The sequence below is a fragment of the Pimephales promelas genome, chromosome 4 (genome assembly GCF_988280905.1).
Source record: "Pimephales promelas chromosome 4, fPimPro1.hap1.1, whole genome shotgun sequence".
Taxonomy (NCBI): Eukaryota; Metazoa; Chordata; class Actinopteri; order Cypriniformes; family Leuciscidae; genus Pimephales; species Pimephales promelas.
The window spans coordinates 31977149-31999866 of NC_142772.1; the positions used below are offsets into that span (position 1 = coordinate 31977149).

General features: G+C 36.7%; 1 long non-coding RNA gene across 1 annotated transcript in view; it reads left to right on the plus strand.

Moving 5' to 3' along the window:
- Window positions 1–1722: 1722 nt before the first annotated feature.
- LOC120469747 (uncharacterized) overlaps window positions 1723–22718 on the plus strand; it is a 114394-nt gene continuing 93398 nt past the window's right edge. Inside the window, exons 1-2 of the long non-coding RNA XR_005620431.2 lie at window positions 1723–1939; window positions 2341–2429. This is a non-coding gene — a long non-coding RNA (uncharacterized LOC120469747). The remainder of the gene's footprint in view (window positions 1940–2340; window positions 2430–22718) is intronic.

Sequence of the window (22718 nt, forward strand, 5' to 3'; positions counted from 1 at the left end):
ATCAAAAAGTTCACATATCGCGTCTTTTGTGCGCTCAAGTTCAAATGTAGGCGCACGGCAAGGCGCGCTCAATGCTGCAAGCGCACCGCATGTGACAAAACAACTTGAACGCTACACACTGGTAAATATCATATTTTCTATAGCACCTGAATGCACTATTAGTCTGATATGTGAACGGCCCCTTAACCTGATTTATATGGTGCGCATGGTCGGGCGTGATGGGTTTGATAAACTGCGTATACATGCGTCACTCCCCGTGCGTGTTTGTTAGGCTAGCCCCTTTCACACAACGCGTTGATCCCGGGAAATTGCCGGTCCGGGAAATTGCCAGAACGCCTTCTGTGTGAACGCAAACACGACTTGTTGGGAACCTAGTAAATTTGCCGGAATCAGTCCCGGAATGCGCGCTGTGTGAACAAAAGCCAGGACCAATGCCATAAAGGGTGTCATAGTGATGACGCTCGTGCCATCGCGCGAGTCTGTTGCTCTTGGAAGAAAGTTTGTGTTTGTCATCAACAAAGAAGGACGAACAAATGTCTGCAAACTGGAACGAAGCAGAGACCAGGAGCTCCTCCTCACTATCCGTGCTGACGCTGGGATCGTTTACTCGCTTTGTGGAACGGTATGCGCGTGTACATGTTTTTTCAAAGGAGAGTGTGCTGGCAAAATGAACACGAGAGAGCTCAAAATAAAACGAGAATCAACATTAGCTTGGCTTTTTCAGAGATTTGAAATGTTGCGGAGATGGAGATTGTGTTCTCTACAGGTGAGAAACACAGCCGAACCACAAACAAAACAATGGTGTTCTAGTTTTAGTTACATACCCCCATTTTCACAGACAAGGCTTAAGCCTAGTCCCAGACTAAAATGCATGTTTGAGCTGTTTCAACTGAAAGAAACTTGCACTGACATATCTAAAAGTATGTCAGTGCCATTACTTTGTCTCAAGATGCACAAGAGTAATGTGAGATGCAAGAGGTATGTTTATAAAAGCTGGTTAAATTGCTTTGATTAAATTAATACAGTTTTGGTCAGGGGATCTCTGGATAATCCGTAAAACTGTGATTTTGTTTATACACACATTTCTGAAATACATAACTTATACAGATAACAAATTGTAATGTTCATTTTATGGAAAGCTGCTTTGAAATGATTTATATTGTGAAAAGCGATATACAAATAAATGTGAATTTAATTGATTTAAATAGCCGAATTGAACTAAGGCCTAATCCTGGCTTAATCTAAATCCTCTCTGTGAAACTGGGCCATTGTGTACCTTTAATTGTTATAAGGATATTTCACCAAAACAATTAAAATTCTTTCGTTCCAAACCCGTAAGACTTTTGTTCGCCTTCAGAGCATAAAATGAAGATCTTTTTGATGGAATTTGAGAGATTTATGTTCCTGCATAGACTGCTACGCTACTGAAACTTGGATGCTTCATAAAGTTCATAAAGAGAAAGAGTAATGCATATGAATTGAGCGGTTTCTAGCATATTTTCTGAAGAGATGTGATCACTTTACACGATGAACAGGTTCAATTTAGGCTTTTACCGAATCTGCTTGATGTGAGAACAAACCTCTTGCTGAAGCTCAAAGATGCTGCGTAACACAAGAGAATGAACCTTATTGGTCAAGCGAACAGCTTGAGCTTCTGTTTACCACAGCTGATATGTGAGTTAATGAATGTTTATATGTAAATAAAAGCCTAAATTCAATCTGCTCATCATATAAGGTGATTGTGTCTCTTCAGAACATTTTGGACTAAACCACTCAATTTGTATGGATTAGTTTTACGATTTTTTTTTTTCAAAAGCATCAAAGTGTCAGTTGCGTCGCTGTCTATGGACGGACAGAAAGCTCTTAGATTTCATCAAAAAGATCTTCATTTGTGCTCCGAAGATGAACGAAAGTCTTACGGGTTTGGAATGACATGAGGGTGAGTAATTAATGACAGAGTTTTCATTTTTGGGTGAGCTAATCCTTTAATTGTTTTACAACTTAAATATGTTCTGTGTAAACGTATAATTGTCTGGATGGACACCGTTGACATTTGTTCCACGTCTTGCTGCTTTTTTAGTGTCTGACACATGAACATTGCATTGACGCCATGTTAAGTTAAAAAAAGTACTAAAAGTTGTCTTGAGATAATTTCGGCGTTCTTTTTCACTACATGTCGTGTGTGAACGGCTCCTAAAACAGTACTGAAAACTATGTGCACACATGGCCCTGGTGAAGAGAGGATTTTTAGGACTTATTCATAAAACATTACTTTGTTACACTGGTAGAGTTTGTCAGACTGAAGTTATGATTAACAGTTATGATAATGTGTCCTTTCAGAAGTGTGGAAACAAGCCATGAGCCGCAAAAGTGCTGTTCTCACATGCACGTCTTCAGACAAGAAAAGAAAAGACTACAGGTCTCTACAGGTGAGTACTGTTACAACCAAACACACACCTCTTTTCAGATCTAGTTTCAGCATGTCATTTGAGCAAGTTTTTTCGTTCTTACTTCCTCAAACACATTAACCCTTGTGTATTGGTCGTTACAATGCGTAAACAAAAAAGAATGAAGGATCCTGCAATCAAGTACACCTAAAACTTTAAAGTGTTTTTTTAGTTACATGTTTCAGCATTGACTGAGTAAATTGAGAATTTTTTTTTTAGCTTTTATACTTTTTTTTGTATATATAGTTCAATATGACATGATATCAGGATCCCGTCTATGAATGACAACATCATGATAAATAAAGTTAATTCTACTTAATTAAATTCAGGTTATTTTGTGCTATACTTTACTATGGCAACATTCAATAATCCTGTCATCGCTTGAAGTACAATGTAGTCTTAACATTTCTTTTGAAGATGCTTATTTGGATTTGACAAACAGATGATTTGACTGAACTGTTTGTGTGTTTATTTAGTTTAAATCTTGCCTGCTGTTTTTATTTGTGCTGATGAAGATACTGCTTTTTTGGTGACGTTTGGTCACCAGTTTTAAAGATCATCGCAGCTCTTGTCTCAGTTGTCTGTCTTAGTTTGATATCTCAAGGAATTTCACCACAGGGGGTATTCAAAGGGATTCACTGAGACGTCTTGTTTTCTCAAACCTGACACTTTTCTGAGAGTTTTGAAAGTGGCGATATTTTTGGGGAGGGGATGGAGGAATAATGGTGATCCTCCTATAGAGGAATTTTTAAATAGTCTTTCTGCTTTTTAAGAATGCCAAAACTAGGTGTATTATCAGTTGTAAAGTTGAGCCATGTAAGAGCACGTTTGCTGAAAGACATTTTATTTATTTTACGTTCCTGTTTTTGTGAATGAATTCCAACCCGTTTAAGTGAAGTATGTAATAATATCTTCTATACAACAAGTTCAGTCTGCTCCTTTTTTTTAAATCTCTCAATTACAATGTTTCTACATGTGCACAGACACACACACACACACACACACACACGTCTAGGCTCAATTTTTATGCGACCCAGTTTCTAGAGCCCAGTAGCATTGCATGTTTCACCTCACTGGTTCCCAGTTTCACGGCTGTGTCACAATTTCTCATCTCAAGGCTGTAGAAGTGGACAGGTTATGGGACCTGAGAGAGAAGTAGAGAAGAAGGAGGAATAAATGTGTCAAGGCATACCATTAGGGAAGGTGAATAAGAGAGAAATACGGAATATAGGAGAGTGTATGTGTGTGTGTGTGTGTGAGAGAGAGAGAGAGAGAGAAGATGAAGTGGAAGAATTGAAGGGGAGGGCATAACGGATGACAAACAAATCTAGACATGTTTCCCCCTCCCCTCCCGGTCCACCACAGACAGACAGATTTGCATAAAGGGCCGCAGGGCTTTTGACTGACAGGGCTCCAGACGGCACTGCGCTGCTGCTGCTTCCACTTTAAGTGGGCTGGTGTGGGGCACCGGGGGGGAGGAGTCAGCATGGACAGAAGCCCTCCCCCTCTCCAACTCCAACCCCTGCTCTCTAATTGAGATATATACTTACTCCGTCCTATATGGTGTGCTGGAGAGAGGAAAAAGAAGGAGAGAGGAAGAGAAAGAGTTGGGGGTGGAGGGGTGGAAGAAACACTCACAAGGAAGTGATTTGTGGTCGTGATGACACCTTGTGTGTCGCTGGTGCCTGTACATTGCTGCGGCACTTGAAATGCTCCACAGCAGGGCTGCATGGTCGTGTTGACATGAGGAGAAAGAGGAATATCTGCTTGATTTACACAGATCTAGTGGCTTTGTTTGTGTGAATCCTTTCTGAACTGAAATAGATTTGTGTATGTTCGGAAACATGTAGATTTAAGTTCATTTTCCCACAATTGCAGCAATAAAGATGTATGTAAAAGTAAGCATGTACAGTGCCGCATTGCTGCAAAATTTCTGACACCTTACAATGGGCTAAAAAAACATTTGTCGGGAAGCTCTAGAAAGATATTTAGGTATGTGATGTTCCATTTATATTCACATTAACCTTTGAAAATTAAAGACACAACTTTATTTGACAAAGAAAAAAATGCACTAAAAGAAATGAAAGAAATAACCAGACCTCTCTCAATGTGTTCCCCAGTAACATGCAAACCAGACTATTATGTCTTATGTGCTTTATATGTTGTTTCTCTCCTTCAGTGAGAGTGAAAGTAATCTAACGTCTCATGAAATCTGTTTTGTCTAGAAGTTGACGCAGTCCTACTTAAATCCATTAGATCTATGCATTCAAGTCAGTTGATTTTCCGTATTTTGTTGCATTTGCTCTTCTGAATTGTGCTGCATTTTGAGTTGGTGGGCATATAGGGTCATACCCTTTTTTTAAGACCTTGGTGGTATTGTGAAAGTCATCCATGATAAAAGTGTTGTCATTAAAAAATGACATCAGGTCTCTGTAATGAATAATCAGTTTGTCAATGAAGTTCAGAGGTTTGCATCAATCAGAGATTCATTTATAATGCTTTTTAAAATTACAGCTCAGTTCCTGAATTTATAATAAATTTGAGTTGTACCAAACAGGATGCAGCATTGCAATTTTAATTTAAAGGGTTAGTTCACCCAAAAATGAAAATTCTGTCAGTATTTGCTCATCCTAATGTTGTTCCAAAACCTCTATGTGTTTATTTGTTCTGCTGAACACAAAGGAAGATATTTGGAAGAATATTTTAATCAAACAGATCTCATTCCCCATTGACTACCATAGTATGTATTTTATTTTTTTTTAATTGTTTTTATTTTATTTTTTCCTACTATGGTAGTCAATGGGGAATGAGATCTGTTTGATTAAAACATTCTTCCAAATATCTTCCTTTGTGTTCAGCAGAACAAATAAACACATAGAGGTTTGGAACAACATGAAGGTGAGGAAATACTGACAGAATTTTCATTTTTGGGTGAACTAACCCTTTAAGGAGGTAGAATTAAAATGAGAAATACATAAACTTACAATGAGTGTAATTTGTAAGATTGCATTACATTTATAGGCCTTACAAAGATAGAGTTGTTTTAAATTTCACAATTTGTACTTGATTTATGTACTTCTTTATATTTCATAAGGAGCAATGTGGAAGAACACTACCAGAATGCCCATTAGACTTTGAATTCAGCAAATTCCATTTTCTTGTCATTTTACTTCAATTTTCAATTTCATCTCATGAATTACAAGGAGCCAATTCTTTAACCCTATATTCTTAATATATTGAAAATATTAGTTCATAAAACTCCAATAGTTCAAAATTAATATATGAACTATTGGAGCCAAAGGATGCTACATTTATATGTACACTATAAACAGGAACAGCTGTTTAAGGTCGAGTGGATTAGAAGTCATATATTGAGTGCTAAGCGGGAGTGTCTGATACCCTAATAACCAGACTAGTTAAGGTGATGAACCTCTGTCACTGACCACAACAATTGCCCATACAAAATGTAACTTGTTCAAATCATTTTCTGTGAATTAGACTTGCAATGTGCACTTCCTCTGGGATGTGTGCAGATTACATTATAACCACATTTGGACCAAAGCCAATGGTATTTTTCGATTTTATTCCTAAATGTTTTTTATCAGTGTCTGTGAAGCAATATCAAACAGATGGCATTCTATATGCTGTATACAAATTATTTTGTGCAAGTTTAGTATAGTGAGCAAATCTCTGTGAAATTACCCTGATAAGTAGTCTAGAATTGCTGCAACCAGCTGCAAGTCGCTAGTTGAAGTGCAACAACAAATTGTTCCAATTATTCCAGGTGAAGTCCTCCCCTTTTCATACCCGTAAAGCTTTGTTTTTAGCCTGAATGCGAATTCTGTGGAAAAAATGTTTTGCTGTGTTTAATTCAATTCACATTTATTTGTATACACACAATATGTACAATATGCTTTTCACAATACACATAATTTCAAAGCAGCTTTTCAGAAAATGTCCACATTACAATTCAGAGTGAACTGTTATCAGAGGAATTTAGTTGGTGCAAGAGTTTAGTTGGTGCTCTCTCTTCACTGGGGCATCTGACATCTTCATAATAGGCTTGATGTAAACTGGTGCTGACGTACTTTCTAGATACCTCAGGATAGGCATCCCGAGATAAAACAGAGAAGCAAAAAATAATAGTAAAATGTATTAGTATAGCTGCTGTTCATAACATTAAGCAAAGATAATCATGTGCATTTGATCTGATATAATTGGAGTATTAGGTTGTGATATGCATTATATGAATGCTTGGCTAAAAAATGTGTCTTTAATCTAGATTTAAACTGGGAGAGGGAGTCTGAGCCCTGAACATTATCAGGAAGGCTATTCCAGAGTTTAGGAGCCAAATGTGGCATGTTCCCAGAGCTTAGCAATGTTTCTGAGGTGGAAACAGACTTGCAAAAAGTTGCAGTCCTGTAGAGGATGAAATAACAGTCCACCCTTCTAGTTGCAAATTGTTTAGAGATTCTCTGTACAGGTTTTTGATCCAATAAGTAATACCTCAGTCTAAGCTGAATTTAATAGAAGAAAATAGAAAAATCTTTAACACACTCAGCATAACAGTGAAAACGAATTCCATGTTTTCTTATAATATTATCAGATTGAAAATAGCAGAGGGCCTAACACAGATACTTGTGGCACTCCATAATTTACTGACATTATCTTCGATTTTGATTTTGAACAGGAGAGATTATCAGTAAATGTCCTAAAGCAACGTCAGCCATGACAGTGCACTGGGACATGAAGTGATTCTGATAGTCTGAGTGGAGTCGTCTTTGACTTCTCCTGCATATCCTCCCAAACTAAAACTGGTCCTCCTGTCACTTTTTTCCAGAGAACATCTTAAGAAAATTGAAAAGGAGTAGAAAAGTGTTATTAAGAATGTTCTCTTGAGAAAACAATGTATGACACACAGCCAAACCTTCATAAAAAATGCATATTAATCTGATGTCTCATTCAGTAACATATTTAAAACCTTCTAGTTTCTTAGAGTTAGGTTTAGTAAATTACCAAAGTTTTCTAATCTGTCTTTTATATCATATCAATCCCTATAATCGGAAGAATTCTCCTGAATGCAGTCATCTTCCACAAAAAGATGTTCATTTGACAAATAAACTGGAAAGCAATAATTACATGATGGAGCATTACAACATGTCTTCTGTTGTCATGGAAGTTGACATTGTGTGTGTCACAAAACTAAAAATTACAACTGCACTGTAACAGAAAATTGCAGTATTGTTATAGTCATTATCTGCTGAATCAAATTCATCTGTTGTTCATCTACTAATAGTTAGAGGCTGATTTAATGGAAGTGGAGAAATAAACAGCTCAAAATTTTAATAGAGCTTGTAATGGTCTGAAAAGCACAAATGTATTTGATTTGTATCCAGATTTAGTGTGCCATAACCAAAGTTAGTTTATTGTTATGCTATTAATATTAATTCAGGGTCCACATTACTCTCAAAAGTATCTAATGACACAACCTTCTTAAACACAGTGTGAATGTAATGAATTATTCTAAAAGATGACCACAAGCAAATAGGCCTAAATGCATGTATATTATGTTAACAAACATATAATCGTGATGTTGTGAGGCAATGATACAAGTTTGATCAAATCGTACAACCCTCGGATTGTGTTCAGGTCATTTTGACTCAGAGAGGATTTTTCTGTTCACGAAAATGCTAGTTAATGTAGTTAGTGGATTTGATTTACTGACTTACTGACTACTCACCCAGAGTCTAACAATTTCCCTTTTTTTTTCACAGTGTAACACTTGTGATGTTCCTACCTGCCTACAAAAATTGTTTATAAATCTCTCATTATGCTACAACATCATCACCAAATATTAGATTAAATCTTTTTGTCAATCTCTTTTCTTTCAATTATCGATCGTAGTTCCAAAAATAAATACAAAACTTGCCCTTATTGAAAGAAAACAAGCTGACAAATAGATTTAATCCAATATTTGGTGAAAATATATGCATAACGAGAGATTTTTAAGCAATTTTTGCAGGCCGGTCATTTTTGACCGGAAACATTACAAGTGTTATAGTGTTTTCAACACAGCACAAGGCTTAACGTAAATTAAATTCCAGAGGCTCCGCCACTTTTAACTTGGAAAATACAACAATAAATAGTTTTTAATATAAATAAATTTATAATAAATTAAGAAAAAATTGACAATACCTAAACCAAGTGTCTATTTATTGGCCGACCGGCAGGTCAATTGATTGTTAGAATGCAGAGTTTGATGCAAACACATATTTTATGTGTGGTAGGAAAAGTGATAGTTCATCCAAATCTGTCTTTATTTACTCACTTTCATGCTGTCCCAAACTTACAGAAATACAATTTGAGATTTGTTTTCAAGTAAACTATTGATCTGGATCACTAAGCTGGACTACATTATTTGTTCACTAATTTAGGGAAGATTTGAGGCTATACGGCTTCATGGAAAACAGCAATCGGCACGGTCTTCAGAATTTCTCCCTTTGTGTTCTGCAGAAAAAAGAAAGATACATTTTCAGAATGACATGATTAAGATCATAAAGTGAACTATTTGTTAAAAAAGGTCTTTCTGATCACTTGATGTCTTTCTTATATTTAAACATTAAAGAAAGTTTATCAAAACCAGGCAAACTCATAAGTCACGGAAGAACACAAATAGATGGATTAAGAATATCGCACTAGTGGGGAAAGAGAGCGAGAGATTTCTAGTTTCTAATCGCCCTATAGCAGACCACCACCACATAATGATTCCTGTGCATCTGGAGGGGGAGGCACAGAGCTAAAAATAAAATAAATAAATAAAAAAAATCACTGAGCGTGTGTGTGTTTGCATGAGGGAGAATGAGATAGAAAGAGAGAGGAAGAGAGGTAGACAATCTATGCCTATCCGTCAGTCGATTGGCCAGTTAAAAATGCATACAATTACTTCAACCGGCTCAGAGGCAGAGCCATTTACATATGCATACGTGAGGGTACTGCCGGGGTGTTGAAACGAAGAAAGAATGCAGGGACGAATAGAGAGATGGCGGGAGGGAGAGGGAGAGCTGCAGAGAGAGAGAAACATTAATCTTTAAACGCTCAACATGCAGATTTATTGCCGACAGCAGGAGGACAGAATAAAAAAAAAATCACTTGAAATGAAGGGATAAAAACTGTGAATTGTTAAGGCAATGTTTGATTTAAAGTTCAAAGATGTTGAAGCAATAGTTCACTCAAAAAATACATTTCTGTCATTGTTTACTCATTTGACTTTCTGTATTCTGTGGAACACTAAAATGAATCTTCTAGAAGAATTTCCAAGCTGCTGTTTTCCATGAATGTGGATAAGTTCTAGTCTAGAAATCTAGACACACCCTAGCGGCAGCAAAAATGATTTTGCAGCCAGTGTGGTAACAACTCTCAGTTGGCTTTCGAAGTGGAAAAACCAAACTCTGGTCAGGCCAATCACATCGTGTATAGAGTTGGTGGGCTTAAAGGCTGGTTCAGATTACACAATTTTTTTTTTTGTCTGTTACGATAGTCACTGTTTCAGATTACGCGATTTTGATTCCTAAAATCTTGTCGTGTCGTGGACAAGAAACATGTCAGACTACACGTTACTTCCTGACCAGTCATCCCATGCCGTGTTTAACGGCATGCGTGATGTCATCGAGAAGGCGAAACTACTAGCGAGTGACTTCCGGAAACAAACGTAAACAACCAATGAATAAAGCGGTGAGTGTTGTATTGGCTGTCCTGTGTTAAAAAAAGAAAGAAAACCCGACAATGGACACGTTCCTGGATTGCTCAGCATTGCGCTTTCAGCATGAGAAATACACTGGTTGAATTGCGTGTGTCTCACGGCCATTGCGTGAGACTTGAGAACCCTGCTCGAAGAGGACAGTATGGGCTGTCAATCCTCCAAAGAGAACTTGAAGTAAAATATTGTTTTCTTATATATTTTTACTTCTAGTTTTAACGTTAGCACCATCGTCTCTCTTTCGTTTTGCCTTTTTGAAAGTTGTGTGCGGAAAAAGCTTGTGCTCCTATTGGTCAACCTCATACATGTGACGGAACCGTCGTGGACGACCGTTAAAAAAATTAAACATGCTAGTCTTTTTGTCGTGATGTCATGAAGCATCGCAGACGCAACGTAGGTTGTCGCCCACTATGACACACTATACGAGATGATACGATCGAATCTTGCGTCCTGACGCCCGTTGTCATTTATGAATCCGGTACGAATTACGGTATGCCAATTGTGAGTTCCCAGACCTAACATTTTGATGAAGTGCATGAATGAAAGTGAAAGCTGTTTCTGGTCCCTGAACAGTTTTAATATATAGGAAACAGCAGCTTGGACATGAGCAAATAATTACATCATTTTTCTAACTATTTATACTTTTCTTTATATTTTTTTTATTAAATGCTCATGTTTCTTGTGGCTCTTTTATTGTCTTTATTTATGATTGATTTGGAGATTCAAAAAAATAGGCAAAATCTGAATTAACTGGTTTTACTTAGATAAATGACAAAAAACAATTCTATTGCATAATAATCTCCATAGCAATACTTTTACATAACCAGATCTTAGACTGTAAAGTCTGGTCCTCATTGCAGCTTATTCAGGTCAAGAACCGCCCACTTAAAGAGGAAGACTGACATGTAAATCAATCAGCCCCTGTGGAACTGATTATTTCACATATATGATTCAGAAAATAAAGCAGTAGATACAATTATTCTCATGAAACTCTAGTTAAAATGCCTTTAAATGTCTCCAACATATCAAAAAGATTTGCTGTCACTAAGCTTGAAAACTTGTCGCTTGTCCTTGATCTGAGTTGAAGATTGACTGTATGGCGAACAGCCATGGTTGTTGTGGGCCCAGGCCTGTTCATAATATGCCCAGCAGATGTATGTAACAAGGAACACACTAAGTGCATATGTTTTAACTGGAAACATATGTATGTATATTCCAACAGAAATCAACAATTTCACCAATCTCTCTCTCTCTCTCTCTCTCTCTCTCTCTCTCTCTCTCTCTCTCTCTCTCTCTCTCTCTCTCTCTCTCTCTCTCTCTCTCTCTCTCTCTCGCTAAGTTGTTGAAATTGTTGATTTCGGTTGAAAAGGCCTTTTATATCTTTTTCTGTAGGAAACTTCGTTGAAAATTAATTTGTCTCATTTGTTTTAAACCATCATCCCACTAAATATGGATAAATTACTCAAGGTTTTTAAACAGTAGTTCAGAAATTTTAAGCATTCTTATACTTATAGAACGAACAAGCTTTTAATTATAAGTTTCAATGCCACTTTTTTAACCCTGGAACTTGACTCTTTTTTAATTTCTACATTACCCTTCCTTTATTTTAATGTTCTTGTCCCTGTATACCTCTCCCTATAGTCATCAGAAAATTCAGATGTTTTTTTTTCCACATGCTGCTTCCATTTCCATTTTTTTTTTCCTTTTTTTTTCTGAGAGAAACAAAGGATGTTGAGGGTCCCTTGGTTCTTCAGCTCCAGTTAAAGTGAGTGGAAAGAAGGGGCCTCCTGCTTTCTGTGGCGTAGCCTGTAGGACTTATTATGGGATGCATAGACAGACACGCAGCTCATTCTAAAGCACTAAAACATAGACCCATGAAGATAAATGTGATAGCCATGATCAGCCATTTAAACTTGTCCATTGTAATATAAAATGAGTTCAGGCAAGGACCCAAGCATGATAAGCTTCTGTTATAGCATTAGTGAACATGATTATAAGAAAAGTGGCTAATCTGTTTTTCTACAAATTTATAACCTATTTAGCACATTAGAAACATACTTATTAGCGTTTGTTCTTTGCATATCAAACTTGATCGCAAAATTAAATGAAAAGGCAGTTTGTGCTGCCCCACATATTTAGTGTGGTTCCAATTTGCCGAATATTTTACAGAGAATGCAAATCAACCAGAGTCCTGGAAAATACTTTTTTTTTTTCATTTCTCAGGGCTCCCTGTCCATTTGGCCCGTGATGACCCTTGAACTTTCACATAAGACACAAACAAGGTTCCCTTCTGTCTGCCTTGTTAAGTGACGCAGGTCTCACAAAGCTCCTCTGTATCCGACTAGGCTGAAAGAGAGTGACTAATTTCAGCTGAGTTCTGATTGAATTCTCTCTCCCTTAGTTTCTTGCATAAAGAATGTAATGTATGCATTTATTTTATTGTTCCCACAAATTTACTTGTTTCAAATGATAGCTTGCTTAAAATAATGCTAATCCTGTAATTATTTACTCACCCTCATGTTGTTGCAAACCTGTATGACTGACTGACTTCTGTCGAACACAAAAGAAGATATTGCGTGTAATTCTCAAAGGTTTGGTTATCAACATGTTTTAAAAAATGCATTTTTATGTTCCACAGAAGACTGTCAGCCATCACCCTCACTATGTGTAAGGAAATTGTGACAGAATTTTCATTTTTCGGAGAATTAATCCATAATTTGAGTTCATTTCTGATTAATAATGTAATGGTTGGCATAACAGTTAAAAAAAGACCAAACCACTTGGGACTATGAGAACCCAGTTTCTTTCTACCCATGCTGTATCTTTTATCTGCTCTTCATTTTCCAACAACTAAGCTAAATGTATAAATGACAGCTATTGCACCTGTAGTAGTTACATAGTAAATGTAAAGGTAAAGTGTACAATTTGTGGATTAGTGCCATCATATGGAATTGCTTGCTTTCAAACAGGTTTCTTAAACACGCCCCCTTTCCTCCCTGGCTCAGAAAAAAAAAAACATATAGCCCCATTTCAAAGTCATTGCTTGAGCCAGTTGTTACTCTGTCAGGGCTACTGAAACGAATAGATGTTTTTGTATTTAAATAGATTGAGTTGAGCAGTGTAGAGTTGTTTTATAAAGGGGTCCTGTAATTAAATTTTCTCTGCTGGGATGATACAGTTGCTCCAAACCACCATTTTATTCTTGTGGAGGTTTCAAATTTTCAAACGTTGGATGGTTCGGTGAAACCCGTGAAGAGAAATGAGGTGTTAGAATTCATTCAGTGCTGCAATCATGTGCCATGACACTAATATGCAAGCTGGAGGCAACAGTCCCATTCCAAGGATTTCAAGGCATACAGAAATGTTAAAGTTTAGTCAAAAGCATCAGTAGTGTTCCGTATCTAGTGAAATTTTAGCCCCAACTAATTCGCACGCAGTCGACAGCTAAGTGGAATCTACTGTAAAATACAGGAATCCTTGAGTTTAAAAATAAACTTGTTACAATGAGGGATAAGTTACGGGAAAATAAAATTGTAGATGGTTATGGATTAATGCTAATTTTATGGTTTATAGTAACGTGAGCCTTCACAATTTGCAGTGGGAAATCATTTCTTTTATCATACTTCTCTAGGTAGGGCAATTTCCATGGTCTAGTCCTCATTTAGTAGTGTGTGTTGAAGGAGCTAGTGAAACACTGACTAAGAGCTTAATGCGTATCAAGTATATAGGAACCTTCTTCAGTATTTTTTCATACGTGTTTTTGAATGCTAAATGCTGAATGCAAGTTTATAATAAAAATTTTTATACCTTTCTAATACCATGTTTATTTGGACATGATTGTGATAACGTAGTATGAAAGTATCTTGGATTTATATGCATTTTTTAACATTAGAGCTTAATTTTTTTTATGTTTTTGAAAAAAGTCTCTTAATATGCTCACCATAGGGTGCATTTATTTGATCAAATATGCCATAAAAACGTGAAATATTATTACAATTTAAAACAACTATTTTCTACTTAATATATTTATTCCTATGATGACAAAGCTACATATTCAGCAGCCATTACCTTCTTAAACATCTGTCACAGTTTTTGTAACAATTTAAAAATCTTCACTATCACTTTTGATCAATTTTTGCAAATATGATGGATTAATATATATTAATTAGTTAGTTAAGATGGATTAATTAGTATGAATATCTTGCTGTCAAAAACAACAACATGCTTACCACAAACATTTATTGTATGAATATTATGGTAATGATTCAATATCATGGTTTTAGTACCATGGGTGTGCCATGGAAAAGCACTGTTTTGTAACTGAATAGTGCTACAAATGGAAAAAAAGATTCTCATTAGTGTACTTCGTGTGACCTCGCTGCTGTGGGATCTGCCTGATGTCTTTATATTTGTCCTTGTACTCTGAACCCTGCCACTGTCTGGTTCAGATAAGCATTGGTATAGGCCAAGAAAAGAAAACTCATGGTTATTTGTAATAACCATAGTTAAAACTAATAACTTTACTATTTCTCGCCATTTCTTGCTATTCCAAAATTCGAATGAACATAATGAAGTCTCATTTTTAATAAGTGTGGATCCTAACAGTTACAGCTACAGAACTACATCCCAATGAATGAATGTGTTTGGAAATGGGGAGAGGAAACGGGAGACCACAGCTGAAGGAGCTCTAGTTTCAAATCCTGTGGCAGGAAACTCTGCCGGAGACTCACCCCTCCCTCTCACACTCTCTCTCTGTGTGTGTGTGTGTGTGTGTGTATTTTGTACTACATAAAAGTATGAAACATCTTGTTTCACCCATCTATTGCCAGTGTATGTTTTTATTTTACACAGGATTGCATATGAAATTTGGATTATAAAAGTTTGCTCTCCTTTTAAATCTCCGTGTGTGTTGTTGGGTATATGATCACGTCTGTATATTTTCTGTTTATAAGCGTCTTCGTACTTGTGTTCCTGACTATTGCTGTGACTATTTTTGCAGTGTTTACATAGTTAGTCACTGCTCGTTTACGTCAGTCTTCCTCAATGCCCGGCTCGGTTTAGTGCTGGAAATACGTGCACGCTAACAGATGCACAGCACTCTGAAATCTGAGGCAGAACGGTTGAAACCGAGCTTCATACTCATCCTGTTTTGTCTACCATTTCTCCATATCCCTATGCGCATAGACAGGAGAAACCTCAGTGTTGTTCTATCGACTATGGATTTCAAAACATACACAAAGGCTCACGAAAAGTGTATACCACCATGCACAGCTATACAAATGCTCACATGTGTACATATGCTCCATCCTATGAGGTTAGGCTAGAATGTGTGTGATGTGTGAATGTGGAGTTTGGAGGTGGTGGAGCAAGTTCAGCTTGACAGAGCGAAGCAGGGCCTCTCTCATTACAATCTAAACCAGCTCCCACTGCATTTTTCTGTCGCTCTCTCTCTCCCTTGCAGTTCCTCTCTGCTCTTTCTGCCTGCAGTTCTCTTTTGCTTGCTATTTCTAACCCTATTTTTTTACACTTCTTTCGCTCTCTATCTCCTATCCTCCCTCCCTTGGTATATCTCTCCCAGCTCTCTTTAAATATCACTCACTCTCCCCTCTCTCTCACCAGTTCTGCCTCTCTCTCTCTCTCTCTCTCTCCTCATGGGCTGCAGTGCATTGCAGCGACAGCTGCTGTTATAGCCATCAACTGCAGCCTCCACGGCAACCGTTACTGTGGAGGACACGGCAACAGCACTTCATACCGCAGACCCTACCTTAGTTACATGGTTCAAGACAATTACAAAGTGATTATGCCTCTCATACAAAGTGATTATGCCTATTCATAGATATAGATATAGTGTCAAAAGTTTCACAAAACTGCACTGTCAAAGTACAAAATATGCACCTTTAGATGTACAAAAAGCCTTTTCCATAAAAATGGACACCGGTTTGATGTTATTAAAATATCCATACTGTCTGTTTTCTAAATCCATGTTATAGATCTAATTTCAGATTATTCATCCATGTATGGGTTTTTTTTTAAATTGTGATTTTAATAATTGTCCTGGTCAAGTTGACAAACTCCCCGGTGACATTTGCAGGACTTCTCCAATCATTAGTGTGCCCCGCCCCTGCAAGTTTGCGTTCATCTACCTCCATTTTTGTGTGCAACACTTAATTTCCAATCAACAACTGATGTATAAAACAAAATCCCCACTCTTTTTAAATTATTCATTACACCGGATGTACATCACAATATAGTGTGCGTCTTATATTTTTTTATGACTTTAAATGGTTAGTTCACACAAAAATTAAAGTTGTCATATTTTTTTTCACCCACACGTCGTATAGAAGTCATAAGACTTTTGTCAATCGGCGGAACACAAATTAAGATATTTTATGGAAACTTTCCATCCAACTTTGATGATCCTGTAAGGTCTTGGAGGCATCCTAAAATGAATACATAGGAATCAAGTGGCTTGTGGATTTGGAATGACATAATAACTATCCCTTTATTTTAGTACATTAAAGTATACTGCTCAAAAAAATAAAGGGAACACTTAAACAACACTTAAAAAGTAAAAACAAGAAAAAAGTATTTAATAAGATTATTTCTTTCATTCAGATCTATGATGCGTTATTTTAGTGTTAACTTTTTTTTTTGAGCAGTGTATATTACAGAAAGTATGTATTTTTTTCTGATAGTTTGAAATAAAGGAAGTAGTGTTTATATTTAATAAAAATAACATTTGGGGCATATCTATGAAAGCTTGATGCTGAAAAATACTTTACAAATACTTACTATGCGCTCTGAACAATGCACATAAGCTTATGGTTGAGTTTAGAGCCACAACGTGGACAACTTATTTTGGTCTTTACCAGGGAAAAGTTTTAGAATTTGTGAGTGCATCATCTGTGATTTCAAAAAAAAAAAAAACAATTGTAAATCTTCCATCATGCCGTAAAACTTAATTACACATCCACCCACCGAAAAGCATTATTATAAGTGAAAATTATGAAATTAAAAGCAACTTATTGTTTCATTTACTCCCAGTGGTTTTTTTTTGGGGTATCTTTTGTTCTGAATTCAGCATCATGGTCATAAACGTCCTCTTTTGACTCTTCTATCCAAGTGTAATATTTTGAGACTTGAAATCAAAACGGGGACTGTGAACCAGTGAATCCTAAGTCAAGAATTCAATGGGCAATTTCTGCATTACATCACTGGCATCAGAAGGCTAAAATTATGCAGAAGCTTGATTTCTGACTAGAAATAGTATATCCAACAAGGATATACCATGTTGTTGAGTATATGGCGTGGTTATCAGGTGCTTTTGCTGATCTTCAGCACAGCTCCACAGTGCCATCTCTACTCTTGCCATTACTGTGCCAGACCGTCTTTACTTACTCTGCTGCCCAGACTGAGAGGACCAGTTAAAGAGATGCAGATTTATGCGCAAGCAAAGGCGGGGCCCTGTGCGTTTTGATGAAAGAGATCTATGAGAAAGGCTCGCTCATGTGCTTCTAGTCACTCCCTCTCTCTCTTTCTCCCTCTCTCTCCTTCTCTCTGTCGCTACAAACCCCCCACCACCCCGCCTCAATCTTTCGCCTGCTCCCTCTTTTCTCTTCTATAACGGTCTCACTTTAATATGTATGCAAATGTGCCCGTCCTCCATCCCCTTAATTGTCTGGCTTCCAGCAGTCAGAGAGAGAGTGTGTGTGTGTGTGTGTTTATGTTTTACAGTGCCTCAGCTCTCCTCACTAGCCTCTGCTGGCAGAATCAGCAAACCTGCACCTGAGCTCAAAAAGCAATGGCAGGGTTACGCCATTCTGTCACTTTGAAAAGCGTACACAGTAAAAGCCGAAAATGGCTCTGAAAGTGCATTTACCCTTTAGCTAACATGTATAACTGCCCATATCGGAGCTCTGTTTGGAATAAATTGTGTTGTATTCAGAAACGAGAGATTTGTGATCAAATCCTGGTACTAGAACAGTTGGCGTTCAATTAGATGACTGTGATTAGGATATGATCGAAAATGAGACATGAAGTGAAAGTACTATTAAACAATACAATTACCCTTTTACTTCTCCTAATATGCAACTGCAAATTCTCTACTAAATTGGCACAATCTTGGCACTAATCTGCCATAGCATATTGCTATTTTCAGTGGCTTATAGGCCACTGAAAATAATATTATGCCAGGGAACTTAGCTTGTGGTGGCCATGCTACTACTCTACAATCCACCCGAAACCTGTGAGCTTCAGATCTCACGTGATCCACTGCTGCAACATACAAGCACTCCAAACACGCATAACCTTGAGAGAATGTTAAAGGCGATTTTCTACAGTGTATGCCACCTACTTGATAATACATCGCTGATTTCAACAGCAAGATTTACCAGCAAATATTTTTGTTTCTCCTGAAAGAGGAGAAGGTGGTGAAAGGAAACAGACGGATTGAAGACAATAATAAAAGTAAAAAGTTTTGACATTTGTATAGATTTATGTTGGTTTGATAAATCCCTAAAAACAACTAAAAGAAATCTGTCCACAGAAGTTGAGTTTGTTCTTGCTTAAACTATAATAGATATGTTTAAATTAATAAATAAATAAATAAATGTGAATAGTTTTCACATTTCCGGGTTTCTCAGAAGCAGAAGTCATAATAGTTGAGTAAACGTTAATGAGAGAATATATATTAAATATTTTTTTGTGTTGCTATTTGCTCAAATAGCAAAAGAAAACTCAGAGTGTATTCACAACTTTTAAAAAGAGAGAAAAAAATAGAGAGAGATTGAGAACGGCACTCAGAAGAAAGAAAGACGTAAATACCATCAATTGTACACAACACGGTTGCTCTATTAGAAACGCCATCATAGCAACGTGAACTATTTTTTTGTAATTTGATGCAAAAGAAAATATAAATTTTTTTAATGTTGATGACCATTAAAACGCATCTTCATCAGTCTGTGAAAAGGCTGTGAAATAGTTCCCTGTGTGGCTAATGTATTTTATCATTGATTATGTTTTGATGTTGAAGTGTCTTGAACGCCTCATAACATGTTGTTTCTTGAAGAGGATATTGGTTTGGCATTTTGCTAAGGAAATATTCTGTTTTAACATTTGTTAACTTGTTCTTTTGTGCTGAAATAGAACCAGAGTGTCCTTTCACTGGGCTCCGAAGTTTCATTCAAAACATCTGTGCACACTTTTTACAGAAATTAATATTTGACTTTTTTGAAAAAGCAGTTGCCATTTCACTGTGTCTATTTGTTCTGGCCAATTGGATATTCAGTATCTCACATTCAATAATTGCCAGAAGGTACTGACACTAGAATAATATGGTGTCATATATATATATATAGAACTGGAAAGAGTATGGAAATGTAGGGTAAAGAGAAGAATCGTAGCTCAGTCAATTAATGTGTCAGAGTGGTGTGCACTGTAACTTCACGAACATATAGTAAACCCAACGAATCTTATTAAAATGATGGGAGACATATAACAAAGGAGAGTGTTTGACAGGTGGGGTGAGGGTGCTTGTGTCAATCAGGCATTTGGATGTAAATGAACACATCTGTGTTTTTCTTCAAATCTGTTTTCTTGGATAGTGATGGTTTGTGTGAGTATGTTTTACAGTAATTACAGCTGAGCACTGTATTAAATCTTTTTACAACTTCTATTATTTTAGCTCTCCACAAATTACTGCAATTAACAACTGTTCAAACTTTGTTTTGTATTAATTTTCAGTAGGTGGCATTTGGTTATAAATTGTAGTCAATCATTTCGATTACAGTAATCATAGTTACCACAATTATTTGTCTATATTAATATTTAAAGGTGGGGTTAATTGCGTAAATAGTGTGTAATGTTGCTGTTGGTGCATGAACAGTATCTGCAAAGTTGCAGCGCTGAAAGTTCAGTGTAAGTAGAGATATCGTCTTTTAAAAATCAGGAAGTATATTGCCTACAAAAACGACTCGATTGGGACTACAGCTGGGTTTTACACGTCACTAACCCATACATTTGCATCAACCCTCCCTCCGGAAAATGCAAAAAAGGGCATGATTATATTTCTGCGGCTCGTCGAGTGTGTTATGTCCACCCAGCTGTCAGGTCTTCTGTGTTCGAGCTTCCCACGGACGCTGTACTTTGTCAACAATGGATACAATTTATGTTTGATTATGTTCCTGAAAATGACGATCGTAATCTAGCTCTCTGTGCTGCGCATTTTACGGAAGACAGCTTCCAGAATCTCCACGAATTCAACACCGGATTCAACAAGAAACTGTTACTAAAACATGAAGCAGTTCCAACTTTAAAACCAGAGGCAGCAGTTGTTGGGCCACAACCTGTAAGTAGGCTAAGACTTAATCATTTTAAATGTATTTGCATGTATAATTCCAGACGTAGCCTTGTGTTTTATTTTTTTTTCAAATGCCAGCACTGGCTTTATAGCAACTAGGCTACTAGTTATACTATTTTATGTCTACGACAAACGCGTACAAACATTATGGACCTGAATTTTGTATAAGTACTAATGTTGTAAGTGTATTTTTCATATATACTTTATTAAGTTATTTTTTATTCGGTCAAGAACGTAAACCATTGCCAATGCAGTTTGTGTATATAACGTTAGTAGCCAGTCAGTTCAATGCTATTGTGTAAAACAAACGTATATAAAGTTGAAAAATATAGACAAATTACCATTCAGTAACGTTTTGTGAGAGCCATGTGTGGTGAGGTTCTGCTTGCCTCTCTTCATCGCCGCTTTCTGGGTCTGATTCTGGCTCATACTGCAGTATCGACACTATGATTTACTATGGACCGGAGCACATGCACGTTTCGCCCGTAAAGGTAATGGGCTTTATATCTGGACAACTTGAGCTACAGTTTAACCAATCACAACAAACTGGCCCAAACTAACCAATCTGAGCCCACTGCGTGTTTCTGAGGGAGTGGTTGCATAGACTCAGGAAGTCAACCAGTCGATCAAAAGAAAGCGGCTGACAATAAAGGTGAAATTTATGAAAAATAAGACTTTAAAAATGAAATACATGTTATATTGCACACCATAAACACAATCATGCAAAGAAAAAAAAACAGTAAACCACCCCTTTAAAGTCAAAAGCCCTGAAATAAAATGTATACAAAGACAAGGTTGTGTTAAATGAGTAGAGCATTGAATAGACATCACAAAAGTGGATTTAGAAGTCATTATAATGTTTGTAATGCTTTCTTTCCATACCATTGTTAGATTTTTAAATGTTGTATTGAATTTTAAAGTATTCTGTCTTGCCTGCTCTCTTTGTGGTTTAGCCTTTGGTCATTGGTTCAAGATTAATTCCTTTAAATGTTTAAAGCCATTATTTCTTTCTTTTTGATAAAAATCACATTAAGTAAATGTGTTAAAATGACAGCCCTAATTTTCAATCTGTAATATATGCATTGTGATTTGTCTCTTCTTTCTGGCATCAATTTATAGGCATTCAGATACCAACAAAGAGGCCCCAATAAACCATGAGGAAAAACACATTTATAGTTACATTACCATAGTTGGTTATACATTACTACAGAAAATCAAGAGAAACATCCAATAGATTAGCCTTTTTTAAATACTAAGCTTCTAGTTAGACTACTTGTTTCTTTTAAATAATTAATAGAATCTATGGGATATTTCTTTTTATTTTAAATACCAGTGCCTTGCGTGCCAGCAAAATAATACTGTTAAAGTTTTAGGTGAAATTGTGTTGTTTTCTGTTGGCTGTGCTCAAGAACCATGTGCATGTGAATGTAGTTACTTTATTGAATTTCACAGTATGACAAGGGAATGACGTGCGAGGATGAGAGGATGTGCCCTGTTCAGACAGACACGTGCAGACTAACAACATCAAACATCAACAAAAGCAGACTAGCATAACATCAGACAAGACTCGTTCCTTCAATCTATCAAATAGGCAGTCAATCATTTTAAATGATCCGCACACCATTTGGATGTTCAGTTTCGAGGAAAAGATTACCTGAAGCTCTCTGTCTTTTGACAATGGCCACAGACTACTTCTGGCCCAACCAGGTGTTTTTCCAACAAATGGATCATAATCACTCAAGTAGTATCTGTTAGTGTGGCAGTTAGATGCCAATACACCAGTGCCTAAAAACAATGCAAAAATAGTGCAAATATTTTTTGTCAAATTATCTTGAAAAAATTAAAATTAAAATCAGACTTGTAGTGTGATTAAACCCTCCTTTTCAGCATGGGTTTGTCCTCTGCACAATTTAGAAAAATGCTACAGAAGTAGGAATGAAAAGCTGCAGAGAGGATGAGGGCAGAGCACAAAGCCTGCAGTCCAGTCAGTTTTATTTCGCTTTTACTGTTGTAATCGTATCAAGACCTCTCACAAATGTTCAGTTGCACTTAACAAAATGCACAAATACATTATACACAGTTTTGAAAGCTCATAATGCAAGCCACAAACATACATCCGACATAATGCATGTAATTTCATTTACAAATAAATGGCAAA